The sequence below is a fragment of the Emys orbicularis genome, chromosome 1 (assembly GCF_028017835.1).
Source record: "Emys orbicularis isolate rEmyOrb1 chromosome 1, rEmyOrb1.hap1, whole genome shotgun sequence".
Taxonomy (NCBI): Eukaryota; Metazoa; Chordata; order Testudines; family Emydidae; genus Emys; species Emys orbicularis.
Window position 1 is genome coordinate 82534231 of NC_088683.1, and position 13246 is coordinate 82547476.

Genomic DNA, 13246 nt, shown 5'->3' on the forward strand with positions numbered 1-13246 from the left:
CCTTTTCTTCAGTGTACAGTATATATAGGATCATTGAGAGGGTACGTGAGGAGATATGGCTTGTGATGCCATCAGTATGCTGATGACACACAACTCTGACTTCTTTTCATCTCAGCCAGCCAGAGTAGTAAACTGCATTACCTTGTAGTTGTTTGAAATTGGAGCATGGTTGAGATGTAGTTCAATCCAATATGACTTGAATATAACACATTATAGTTAATATAGTCCAATACTTTAAGTGAAGTGTAGAGAACGGATAAGCAAGTTCCATCAATGGCATCATCTGTGACCTAGGAACCTCTGGGTGCCAACTGGCAGAAGGCACAGGGAGTGCAGAGACTTTTACAGGGATCCGCTGGGTTAGATATATACATAATAGTTCACCAAAGGGTGGCATATGAGCTTTCTACCAAGAGCCAGTATCACACTAGTCATCATAATCATTGCCAAATGTATGTCAGGATAATATTTCAGAAATTATCCATCTATACTGTGAATTATGTTCTTAAGGTAGACAGATCACCAGAAGGGGACACTCCATAGACAGGTTCTTTGCAGGCAGGGATAACAGATGCTTACCTCACTGTCCGGTCATTGTATACCAGTGGTTCTCAACCTATGTACCATTGTGGGCTGCATATACAGCTGTCTATGTGTTATGTGGGCCGCATCCACAAAATATGTATGATGTCTGTATGGCCCTGAGGATGTCACATGGGCCGCAGATGTGTGCTGATTGGGCCACAAGCGGCCCACGGGCTGAAAACCATTGTTGTATACTGTCCACTTTATAATGGCAGTGGTCTATTTGCATAGTGACTGTGATAGCAGTGGAAAGATTCTGTAAATTTACTCTTGTAGATTTCACAAAGAAATAAACAGCAGGAAGGGATCCCGTTTACAAGTAAAGACAGTGGATTGTGGGGGCATAGCCAAGAGTGGAGAGGTATACTTGGCATACCTAGCATACCTTCACACCTAGCAGACAGCGTGTCATCTCTCATGAAAAAGGGATCACAGCCTGCCTGGCTGGAAAGTGCTGGTGAACAATATTTTATTAGGCATGAGAGTATCTTGTTAACTAAGACTAAACCCTAGAACGCATGTTATGCATGTTATTTTATATGTAACCCTTTGTTTCCGATACTTCAACTTGCTATCCCTGGAATCTCTATACTTAGATAAATCAACTTTTGTTTTAACTCTAAACATAACTAAGTGATAAGCATGAAGAGTAGTGGTAACCAGTAAGTTAAGATGTACTGCTTCTTTGGAAGCAGTGAATCTGTGAATAATGCAAGTGCCCCATGGACCCTCTAGGGGCAGGTCTACACTTACTTCCTGGTCCGGCCGTAAGCAATCGATCTTCTGGGATCGATTTATGACGTCTTGTCTAGATGCGATAAATCGATCCCGGATCGATCCCGGAAGTGCTCGCCGTCGACGCCGGTAGTCCAGCTCAGCGAGAGGAGTACGCGGCATCGACGGGGGAGCCTGCCTGCCGCGTCTGGACCCACGGTAAGTTCGAACTAAGGTACTTCGATAACGTAGCTGAATTTGCGTACCTTAGTTCGAAGTGGGGGGTTAGTGTTAGTTAGGAGATGCTCAGAGGGCTCGAGGGAGCTGGCACAGTCAAGGCATCCTCAGGCTAAGGACAGGTGGCAGTGACCCTGGGTACCCAGGGAGCATCACACCGTCACAGTTAGAGACCCAATGGCTTCACATCCTTTCTATTTGCCAGGAACGTTTTTAAAGGCTTGACACGCACCCCGTGGCTCCCTCCCTCACAAGCCACCAGACCATGGCTGTGGATCTTCCCCACCAGCGTGTGCCAGCGCACGGCAGTCTCCGCTCGCACACAGCCTCCCCCAGCAAGAGCCGTGCTCTTGTCCACGCGGACCGAGGCCCTCCCACGGTGCGTGCCCACGCTCTGCAGGGAGGCAGCTGCGCTCTCCCACCCGACCACAGCCAGGCTCCGGCTCCTCAGCCGCGCAGGGCGCTGCCAGCGGGAGGCTGCGGCGCGGCTCCCTCGCAAGTGCCTGGATAACGCGCCCCGAGCCCGGGCCCCGTGGAGGCGGGACGTGGGGAGAAGACGGGGGACGCCGCTACCACCCCAACTGCGCTCCAGGCCCACCGGCGACCTCCCCCCCCCTCGCCCGGCAGCTCACCTCCCCCGCGTCCCGCCCCATCCCCCCACCGCCGCGCCCTCCTGCCCTCACCCCTCTCCGTGGAAGCTACTGCAGGCAACGGCTGCTGCTAGGCGACGCCATCAAACATTGCTCCGCGGCCGCGCTCAGCCAGAGCAGGGAGGGACCCGGATACACGTAGATGCCGATCGAATCAAAACTCCCGCGGGACTACAAGCCCCAGCGTGCACAGCGGACCCGGCGGAGACTACCACTCCCGGCATGCAACGCGCCACAAAGGGTGAGGACGGCTCTCAATGGCACATAATTACATGCATCCGAAGAAGTGGGCATTCACCCACGAAAGCTTATGCTCCAATACATCTGTTAGTCTTCAAGGTGCCACAGGACACTCTGTTGCTAATGGCACATAAGACCGCGTTGTGCAAGGGGGAATCCGCCAACCCTAAATCCAAGACTACATTTCCCAGCATGCCATGCGGCCTCGCCGAGACTACGGGTCCCAGTGCCTTAGGCTACCTCAAACCAGCCCGCACGCTGGGACCTGTAGTCTGAAGGGATAACTCCCGGCATTCTTCGGGCGGGTGGTGGCTCTGCGATTGCGTAGCGCAGAAGGGCGCGTCCCCGGTATCCCTAGCCCGGGCTCGGTGGCCGCGGAGCGAGTTATGGGTATTTGCAGCAGGGAGCGCGCATTACCCCACAGCGCCAGGTAGGGGAGCGCTGCCAGGGAGGGGCGATGGGGGCGGCCGGGCTGGGACCTCCCCCAGGCGAGTGGGGTGAAGGGAATACGGCGGGGTGGTTGATGCCGCCCGCGGTCATCCGCCGGGGAGGGACTGCTCCCCCCGTGCCGCGACGCGCTCACTCCGCCCCGCTTCCCTCCCCCGGCTCCTGCGCGCCCCTTGCCGCCCCGGGGTGGGCAGCGCCGCCCCTGCTCTGAGTCTTGCCTCGGCGTCGGCTGCGAGGTCCCGATACCACCACGAGTACGGGTCCTTCCAGGCCTGCCTCAGCCGTACACCCCTTCCCGCCCGCAGAGCCGGGGTCTGCCCCGGCTCCGGTCCCCTAAGGACCTCTCTCCGCAGTTCTGCACCCCGGGAGAGGCTGCATTGCAGTGCTACTGTCCACATATAGCTGGCATGCTGTGATTGGGGGCTCCTTGGGGCAGCGAGCAGTTTCTTGAGTTGTGCAGTGCCTGGCCCAGCGGGTATCCCCTACCTCAATACAAATAAGCTATAGAAAATATTAGGATATTCAAAACAACAAAAAACCCAGTAGCATATAGACCTCAAAGCTGAGCTTGGTTTTTCTCATTATTGTTCCTGCCTTGCAAGTGGATCTGTAGCTGTTAGTTTTTCCATAGTCTTCTTTGTATGTACTGTTGAATTTTGATGCTCAACCATGCCTGGCACATTTTAGATTATTTGACTCTCCCTATGTGCATACATGCCTCATCCTGATTGTAACCCCTCTCATCCTTGAGGGAGTGCTCAAATTCTAATATAGCTTCCTCAGAGGTCACTCACTTTTTTCTAGGCATGGAGTTGCAGGTAACCAATCCCAATGTAAACAAAAGCAATACTTAGGCTATGTCTACAGTATGGCAGCACAGCTACAGCACTGCATTGGCCTGGGATGGCGAACCGCGGCCAGTGGGAGCCTCGATCGGCCAAACCTGCGGACACGGCTGGTAAACAAGCCGGCCCGGACCGCCAGGGGCTTTCCCCGCACAAGAGGCAGCCCGACTTTGAGAAGCACTGCGGTAGAGTAGGCGTTTCGTATATCAACGGGAAGGATTTGTCCATCAGTGGAGTTAATCCACCTCTCAGGGAGGTGGTACTTATGTCTACTTATGTTGACCTTAAGAATGTAGAAAAATTCTTAATGACATCGCAAAGGGTGCACAATTTTTCACAAACCTAAGGGATATACCTATGTAGATCTAATTTTTAGGTGTATATTAGGTCTTATTTAGTGGGGTGGGGACAGGAGGGAATATACAGAAATCCAGAGAAGAGTGTAACAAACTTCACAGTGACTTAACCAAGCTAAGTGAGTTGGCATCATGATGGCAAATGACATTGTATGTAGGTAAATGCAAAATAATGCATACTGAAAAGAAATATTAAATTGTTCGTATGCCCTAGAGCAGTGGTCCCCAACGTGGTGCCTGCGGGAGCCATGGCGCCCACCGGGGCATTTATGTGCGCCACCTAGTACACAGCAGGGGAGAGAAGCTGCGGCCCCGCGCCTGCCGGGGACAAAGAACTCCGAGGCTGCAGGCTGTGGGCGCCGGTGTTCTCGGTCCAAGGCAGGCGCGGCGCAGAGGCTTAAGCTGGAGAGAAGCCGCGGCCCCGCGCCTGCCGGGGACAGAGAACTCCGGGGTGAGGGGCTCCCAGAGTGTGTGAGGAGCCGGGGAGGGAGGGAAGCGGGGCCCGGGATGCAGGGAGGAAGGAGGGGTCCTGCTGCCGCCACTGCTGCTGCTCTGAATCTCCCCAGGACGGCACGGCGTTTCCCGCCCAAGTGGGCTGTGCAGGGCGCCACCGGGCTGGGCAGTGGGCGCAGATCCCAGCTCGCGCGCTGATGGGACGAGTGGCTGGGCAGCCCGAGCTGCCAGGGAGCTGCTCCCGGACCCAGCCCACCGCGCACCTCCCCCGCCTCAGCCCTGTGCTGCTTGCCCCGGGCCCCCACAGTGCCAGGGGTGGAGAGAGGCAGAGCCCGACTCCGAGCAGGGCAGCGGGGGGTACTGCACCGCCGTGGGACCCCCGCGGCTCGGGCACCTGGGGGTCAGTGTCCGTCCTCTCGGCTCTGCCTGCACGGGGCTGGGGAAGCAACTGTCAGCGCCTGCCCCTCTCAACCCTTGCACCCCCCATCCCGCTCGCAGCCTCTTCACTTGTACCTCCCCCCATCACTCCTTCGCCGAACCCCTTCCCCTTGTACTCTCCCTTCACCTGCACCTCTCCCCTTGTACCCTCCCCCAGCCCTCTCCTCCCACACCTCCTCTTCCCGTGCACCTCTTCTCCCGCAACCCTCCTGATACCCCCTCTCCTCCTCCACCCTCCTCCACGAGTACATCACACCCCACTTCTCTGCCAGTGTAGAGCCCCCCAGTACCCCCACACCCGCTCCTCTGCCTGAACCCTCTTTACTACATCCCCATCCCTTTCCGGGTACAAGGTTTGAGGGTTAGTCCCTATGCCTTCCATGTGCATTTGGGTGCGGGTGGGGGAGGGCACTGGTGGGGTGGGGGGAGCGCAGCCAAAAAAATTTTTGCTTGGGGCGGCAAAAACCTAGAACCTAGTGCCCAGCAGGGGAGAGAAGCCAGGTCCCCGCGCCAGCTGGGGACAGAGTACTCCGGGGCTGCGGGCGCCGGTGTTTTCTGTCCTCGCGGCTTCTCTCTTCTCTCTGGATTCATATATTATGTAATATTAAATATGATGTTTTTCGTATTATTTAATGTACAAATACAAAATAAGCCTTGAAAAATTGTTGGCGCCCACCACACTCTTCTGAAAACATGAATGTGCTACTGGCCACAAAAAGGTTGGGGACCACTGCCCTAGAGCAGTGGTTCTCAAACTAGGGCTGCCACTTGTTCAGGGAAAGCCCCGGTAGGCCGGGCCGGTTTGTTTACCTGCCGCATCCGCAGGTTCGGCCGATCCAGACCAATGGGGGCTGCAGGAAGCGGTGCTGGCCGCCCTTCCTGCAGCCCCCATTAGCCTGGAGCGGCGAACCGCGGCCAGTGGGAGCCGTGATCGGCCGAACCTGCGGACGCGGCAGATAAACAAACTGGCCCGGCCCACCAGGGGCTATCCCTGAACAAGTGTCGGCCCTAGTTTGAGAACCACTGCCCTAGAGGGTTCTGAGTCAACTATCTACTCCTGTGGGAATTCTGTGCCAAAAATTTTAAAATTCTGCAACAGAAATTAAAAATTCTCCACGCCAGCCAAACTATAAACCAGACTTTCTATGAAGATTAGAAATGCTGGTTTATAGAGCTTTCTGGTTGGTACAGGGCCGGATAACATAGCTTTTATTGTATAAGGAACAGAATGGAGAATCCTACAGCAAATATCCCATAAATCTAGATGTTGCCTCATCTAGTAAACTGCAGTACTGGTCCCCCAGTTTCAAAAAGAATATTGCAGATTGAGGGAGGGTTTGGAGAAAGGCAAATAAACTATCAGAAGGATGGAAAAACTTTTATGAGAGATTGAAAAGACTAGGAGTGATTACCTGAGAAAGGAGCTAAACAAGAAGGAATAGGATAAAGTATACAAAATAATGAATGGTACAGAGAAGGTGGACTGGAAGCTTCTGTTCTCCATGTCTCATCATACAGTGAAAAGTGGGACAGTCAGTGAAATTAAAAACACCAAATTTAAAACCAATAAACACAACATATAATTAAATTGATGGAACTTGTAGCCACAGGCTGTTGTTGAAACCAAAGGCTTAGAAGAGCTCTGTTTCTTTTGGAAAGAATTAAAGTTAGTAACTGTTTGTTATTAATGTTTTCAGTTGAGAGCTTCTGAAAATTGGAGAAACAATTTTGGAATATATCTGAACCCTCAGAAATATTGAGTAGATATAAATTATATGTAATATTTTTCAGGAGTTAGAACTCTAGCACAAAAACTTGCTACAGGTTACTTAACAGTCCTAGTGTCTGAGGAATTTTAATGGAGACCTATTCTTGTCAGGTTCCCACACAGTTTTGAAAAACACTAAGTGACTCAAACTGGTATTCACCTATGTAAAAGTGTGTGTGGTGCTGGACCATGAACTGTTCTTAATGCATTTCTTCTGTGCTGGAATTACTTTACCATCTTTACACAGAACTTGAAAAGGTTTATTAGAGCAGTAAAGTATTCTGGGAATAATATAAAAGACATGCTATACAAGACTTATACACTGTATACAAGACTTACACAATGTAAATGTATTTCCCTTCTACCATTTGCATATGGAATAACCAAAGGTGTAAAATAGTAAATGTGTGAAAAAAGTAGTAAATGCTACACAACCAGCAGAAGAGGAATATTCAGTCCGCTCCCAGTTGTATACAATTGGTTCTCAATTAATTAAAAGTCTGTCTGATCAATATAAGCCCAATTCTTTTTTTTTTTTTCTGCAAGATTCCATAGTAGGAATGATGTTGCAGAGAGCTTGCTTACCACAGGATTGCTAATTATGAAATCGTGAATAGCTGTACCATACTTTGAATTACAATAGCATTTCTGTCTAAACAGGAATTTTCTAACTTCTCCACACAGGTAGTCAGATCATCTTGAAAACTGACATGCAAATTCAGGCTAGAGTTTATGGTTTAAATTTAGGGCTGTTTGGTCTAGGGGTTCCTGGTTACTCGCAAAAGTCCTACTCCTTATTCCCCTTATGGCCTGTTTTTCTAAATTCAATTTTCTTAACCATTTTTGTTGGGGGGGAGGGGCATATCTGTGGGCAACAACCAAATGAAATTTTATCACTGGCTTTCCCCTATTGATATCTGGTGTTCACTACAAAGGATAATTTGTGAAACCTTATAAATAAAAATGTTGTTCAACTTCATTTGTTTCTAGGGTAGTATGCCAGAACATTGTTGTTCTAGCATAAAATGCCAGCACTGTACATGGAGGGAACTGAGACCCCTTGCACACAAAATACCCACTAGTTTAGGGTGAGAGCCAGGAGACCATGAATTAGTCTTCTCTTTAACTGGCAATGTTTATTTGCCTCTCACGATTCTTATTATCGGTTAATACCCCATATTCTCTGCTTAGGATAGACAACTATCATATCCCCACCTGTCTTACCAGTAGGATAACTGAGATTGTGTCAGCTTTCTGTGGATAGTACAGGTAATAGACCTAGGTCCTTAAGGTATAAGACTCAAGTCTTTCTCATTCAGCCACCCTGGCTTTTGAAATGGCAGTATCAAATGTCAGTGCTTACCTAGTCTGCCAGTAACAACTGCCCTAACGACTAGATCAGCGATTCTCAAATTGTGGGTCATGACCCCATTTTAATGGGGTCACCAGGGCTGGCTGCTTTGGCCTCCCAGCCTGGGGCATTGGGGCTTTGGCTCTCTTTCTCCCCTACCCCCGCCCTGGGTGATGGGGCTTGGGCGGGCTCAGGCTTTGGTCCCGCCCCTCCTGGGGTCCTGTGGTAATGTTTCTTGTCAGAAGGCGGTCACAGTGCAATGAAGTTTGAGAACCCCTGCACTAGACTACAGTTCCTTTTCCGAACTAGGAATAGAATTCGGGGATCCTGATTCCCAACATTCTAATGATGTCTTGCAAAAAGTTTTGCAATGTATTTGGAAGATATGTTAGCTCTAGGGGCAGAAGATTAGGTCCCTAATGCTGAAGTGAGTCAGTATAATTCAGCGTATTGGAATTTCTGTCTTGCCCATTTAAAGTTGCAGCCAGTTTTCAGTTTATAAATCTTCACATGCTCTCCTTAATTCACCAAAAAAGTCAAATGGCTTTGGCCTCACAAAGGTAGGCTTTGGCCTGACAAAGGTTTCACAAGGTAACTTCTCACAGAGCCAGAAACATAATCCATGTTCTTCAGATAGCAGAACCTACTCATCCACTAAGGGTACGTTGACACGTACCTCCTTCTCTTACATAGCAAAAAACGAGCATGCAAAGTCACTCCCAGCTGAATAAATGAATGCTATGCTCAGCCATCTATGAATAGGTACAGGGCGACATATCCCTTGGTCCCAGCCTCATATCCCTTGGTTCCAGCCTTGCCTCCCAGAAATGTGCATCTTGTGCTGTTCAGTAGCCCACTGGATGGTATAAGCTCATATTTAGTCCATCATTCCGACAATGGGTAATGAATATGCACCTGCACTGTTGACCTGAATAGAGATGACTTTTTTTTTTTGTTTACACTGTCACCTACTAACAAATGGTTGCTTCAGCAATTAATAGTTTTCTAAAACCTGTAGTCAATCCTTTGTTGTCTCTGAGGAGCTAGTCTGTGGGTGTTCCTCAGAATTACAGTATCTCTCAGCAACAACATATAATAAAATCCCATGGCTTTACACACACTTACATTTTAACAGAACAATGATTTTCAGCAGATTATGAGTTTTCAAATGATACCTCACAAGGCATACTTTGTACAAAATATATCATAATCATATAAACGTTGTATATATGAGGTACTGGGTTTTACATGGGATACACGATGTCACAGCTTGGTGTAATGTTTTAAAATTGCAAATAATTGGGATCTTTCTTTAAGCGATACCATTTGTTAGCTCTCTCTAGCAGTGGCTGTTTCACCATTGTCGAGGATGACCCTTGAGTCGAACTGAGCAATGTCTAATGTTGACTGAGAAGAGTTGATATCCCAGCCAAAGAGTGAACCCATTCTGATGATAGAGATATCAGAACCCCCAGTCTGCTTAGCTTGTTCACTTCATGTAGTTGCAGGGTGTTTTTTCTTAATTTTAAATAATAGTGAATTCACTTAAAAAAACCTTAAGATTATTGCACAAAACAGAGCCTTTTTGTAATAAAAAATATGCCTTCTGGAATGTGGGGTGTCAAACTCCAAACTTATGTTAGAAAACTATACGATGCTCAGTTAAGGTTTTCCTAAGTACTACTGAAAAGTATTACAACAAGAAAAAAAAAAGGAGGGGGGGAATTGATTTGTTCAGTAGTTAGAATTGCACTGTGTGTGAAATAGCTTTACTCCCATTAGGATGACAGTAGGAAGTAGGACATAGCAGTACTTTGTGCATTCCTTAAAAAAAAATGTCATTTCCTTCTTGTCCAACACAAACTCCAGATCACTCTTATTCATGCACTCCTACTGACCTCACTGTGCTCTGTAGAGCAGTACTTCTCAAAGCCGGTCTGCTGCTTGTGCAGGGAAAGCCCCTGGCGGTTCGGGCCGGTTTGTTTACCTGCCGCGTCCTCAGGTTCGGCCGATCGCGGCTCCCACTGGCTGCGGTTCGCCATCCCAGGCCAATGGGGGCTGTGGGAAGGGCGACCAGCACATCCCTCAGCCCGCGCCATTTCCCACAGCCCCCATTGGCCTGGGACGGCGAACCGCGGCCAGTGGGAGCCGCGATCGCCCGAACCTGCGGACACAGCAGGTAAACAAACTGGCCCGGACCGCAAGGGGCTTTCCCTGAACAAGCGGCGGACCGGCTTTGAGAAACACTGCTGTAGAGCACTGTTGATTTAAGGAATTACTCGCAGCTGATTTGGCAGAGGTCACCATAAACAGACAAGCTTAAGTATGGGTAAGGTGCTATGGCCTTCCTGAGGGACTCTTGTAGGGGGTAGTGGGCTGGCAGAGTTAATGTTGTATGTGAACTAACTCCTTAGCTGTGCATTTCCTGTTTTTTGTTTGTTTTTTGTTTTTTAAAATTCAGTGACTTATTCTCTTTTTTTAATTACAAAGGTATTTTTAAATTTGTGGAGAGGATCCCTGCAATAGTTGAATTGCTCTATTACTCTACACTTGGAGTACTGAAAAAGTCTTCTGTGCTATTTGTAAAGAAAACCCCTTCCAACTCTCACTTTCTTGATTTCAGTTTCTTCTGACTGATACTTCTCATAGTTACCTGGGCTAATAGCACATCTTATACCTCCTGATCTCTTTAAATGCATACCCCCTTAGGCCCTGGGTCCCCAGCCATCACCATTATTTATTTAGAAAAAAAGCTTTTAAGAGAACACAAATATTAAAACAATAAAACAGACTATGCACATGTCTAGTTTACCAGGAGTCTAACCATCTGTGATGCTTGCTTGGAGTGCTCAGGATTGTGAGTCACCTTGTTATGCCCCCCCCCCTTTTGTCCTCTCCTTTGCCTCCAGCGAGAGAGAGAGAGAAAGAGAGAGAGAGTTGCTTGTGCTTAACTAAGTGTCAGCTCCTTGATGCCACCCAAATAATCTCCTTAGGATTCTGCCAACCCTTACTTTACCTTGCGGATGACCAATAGATATACCCCCTGAGTCCTTTTGAAGTGTTCCCGTGTAGCGTCCAGCCCTTAACCACTGAACACTCACAGAAATTACCAGGTAAGCTGTTCTCAAAGGAATAGTGCATATACCAGTTTGGTTCAACGGAGGATCAGCTGCAATATAACATCACAGCACTAAAATATATTTATAGTGAAAACAATCGTAAGTTTATTTTCAATGGCTAAGGTTTAAGAGATAGTGAACAAGGATAATGATGGAAACATAAATGATTACAGATAAAACCAAAAGTACCACACTTCCTAGAGTCTACACGTAACTTTAGACAAGGATTTTAGCCCATTAAAGTTGTTTATCATACCTAAAGCAAACTCCCAGTGTTTCCAACCAGCATGGCTGGGATCCTCCTTTCATGAATGCAAAAATTGTACTTTTTGTTTCCACGGTGAAAGATAAGAATGTGAAGAGACATTTTGTTTTTGTATCCCCAAAGGTCATTGTTTTGTCCCTAGAGTCAAGATGATGCCTGTGGTTTATTCCCTATTGTGCAGGCTCCATGTTGCCTTCATATTCTCATGTTGATATCATATGCAAGCGGTCTTCCATTGTATTGGCTGATAACATTTATTTTCCATGTGAATATACATCCCTTGTCTGGCCAAAACCTGTTTGTCAACCCTGCCTGGGATACAGGCTCTAACACATATTTTTCAGTACGTATAAACAGCTCCTTAAATATCAATTGAATGTACATCTTGCAACGATTATGAGGACCAGTATAACATGAGCTTTTATTAGAGACCACACATGACTTTTTTTGCATAAATACTATGAAAGCAATGTGTTAGGTGTAGTGAGTTTATCAGGCCTGAAAGGAGTTGCTGCTAGAGAACAGTGGACCCTTTGCCAGTTGGCATTGAGGTGTTCATAGGGTCACACCATGTTCCACATTGGGATCGTGGTAGGTCTCTGCTTCCTATAGACTCCCCAAGACCCCTAGGGGCTGGCTGGCATTGTCTGTTCCCTAATTCACAAACCATTTTTTTTCTCCGGCTTCATCTGCTTAGTCCTTGGATAAACACCCCCTTTCCATAAGGGCAAGTCTTCCCTGGCAGCGCTTTAATGTGCCTTGTGTAGTCACGGCATAGCACTGGGAGAGAGCTCTCCCAGCACTCTAAAAAAAACACCTCCACGAGGGGCATAGCTACCAGCGCTGGGAGAACTGTCTACACTGGCACTTTACAGCGCTGAAACGTGCAATGCTCAGGGGGGTGTTTTTTCACACCCCTGAGCGAGACACTTGCAGCACTGTGAAGTGCCAGTATAGACAAGCCCTAAGAGCAGGTCGCTTTTTAACTGTTTATTGCTCTTTGATCTGTTAGGTCCCAGCCTCAGCAGAACAGCTGTGTCACTTTGACCTGTAATTGCCTTCTTGTTTGTTCTTCCCTACAGCCCCCTGCTAATCTAGAACAATCTGTTCCTACAGGAAAGTCTTATAACCCAGTATGCAGTAACTTCACCTCACTGACCAGGTCATATCAATGTTAGTAAAATAATTACTTCACAGTATTCTTAGATTATTGCATAGCATTTTATTGACTGTTTCTAGTGCTTGATGAGTTTACCAGACAACTGTGGAAGATGAAATTGAAAGAGGGGGTTCAGTTTTAGTATTTTCCCTAAATATCATTTTTTATCTTTATAGAAAATCCCCATAAGCATGCAGTAAGTGTGATCAGGAGTAATGCCAACACAGTTTGCATAATTAGAAAAAAAATATTAAGTTCACCTCTTCATGAACTTTCTACTGAGAATGCAGATAAACAAAGTGTCCACTTCAATAGTAAGTTAAACTTTTTATTATTACAAATCATTACTTTCTTCACTTGCAGTTGAGCATCCAAGGTACTTAACTGAAGCACTTACATTTTATATAAAATGTTTCCTGTATATTCCAGAAGGTTGGGTTTATAGGATTAGTTTTCTATTTAGTAGCTGTTTTGCACAAACAAAATTATATTAAAAATGCAGTTTTAAAATTCTACAAAAACATTAACCATACAGTCTATGCCATTAGGGTATGCTGCGAGTGCCCTCTTATTTGTCATTAGGATTTGAGAGCACTAGAGTTTTACGGTTCTGTTATTT

The 13246-nt window shown here is 47.5% G+C and overlaps 2 protein-coding genes across 2 annotated transcripts in view; one reads left to right on the plus strand and one right to left on the minus strand.

The window, feature by feature from the left end:
* The window catches only part of CEP290 (centrosomal protein 290), a 113582-nt gene extending 111272 nt beyond the window's left edge, over positions 1 to 2310 (minus strand). Inside the window, exon 1 of the mRNA XM_065400984.1 lies at positions 2220 to 2310. The gene's annotated coding sequence lies outside the window, so the exon portion shown is untranslated. The remainder of the gene's footprint in view (positions 1 to 2219) is intronic.
* A 478-nt stretch (positions 2311 to 2788) lies between these two features.
* Positions 2789 to 13246, plus strand: part of TMTC3 (transmembrane O-mannosyltransferase targeting cadherins 3) — a 48679-nt gene continuing 38221 nt past the window's right edge. Inside the window, exons 1-3 of the mRNA XM_065415773.1 lie at positions 2789 to 2856; positions 12551 to 12641; positions 12804 to 12941. The gene's annotated coding sequence lies outside the window, so the exon portion shown is untranslated. The remainder of the gene's footprint in view (positions 2857 to 12550; positions 12642 to 12803; positions 12942 to 13246) is intronic.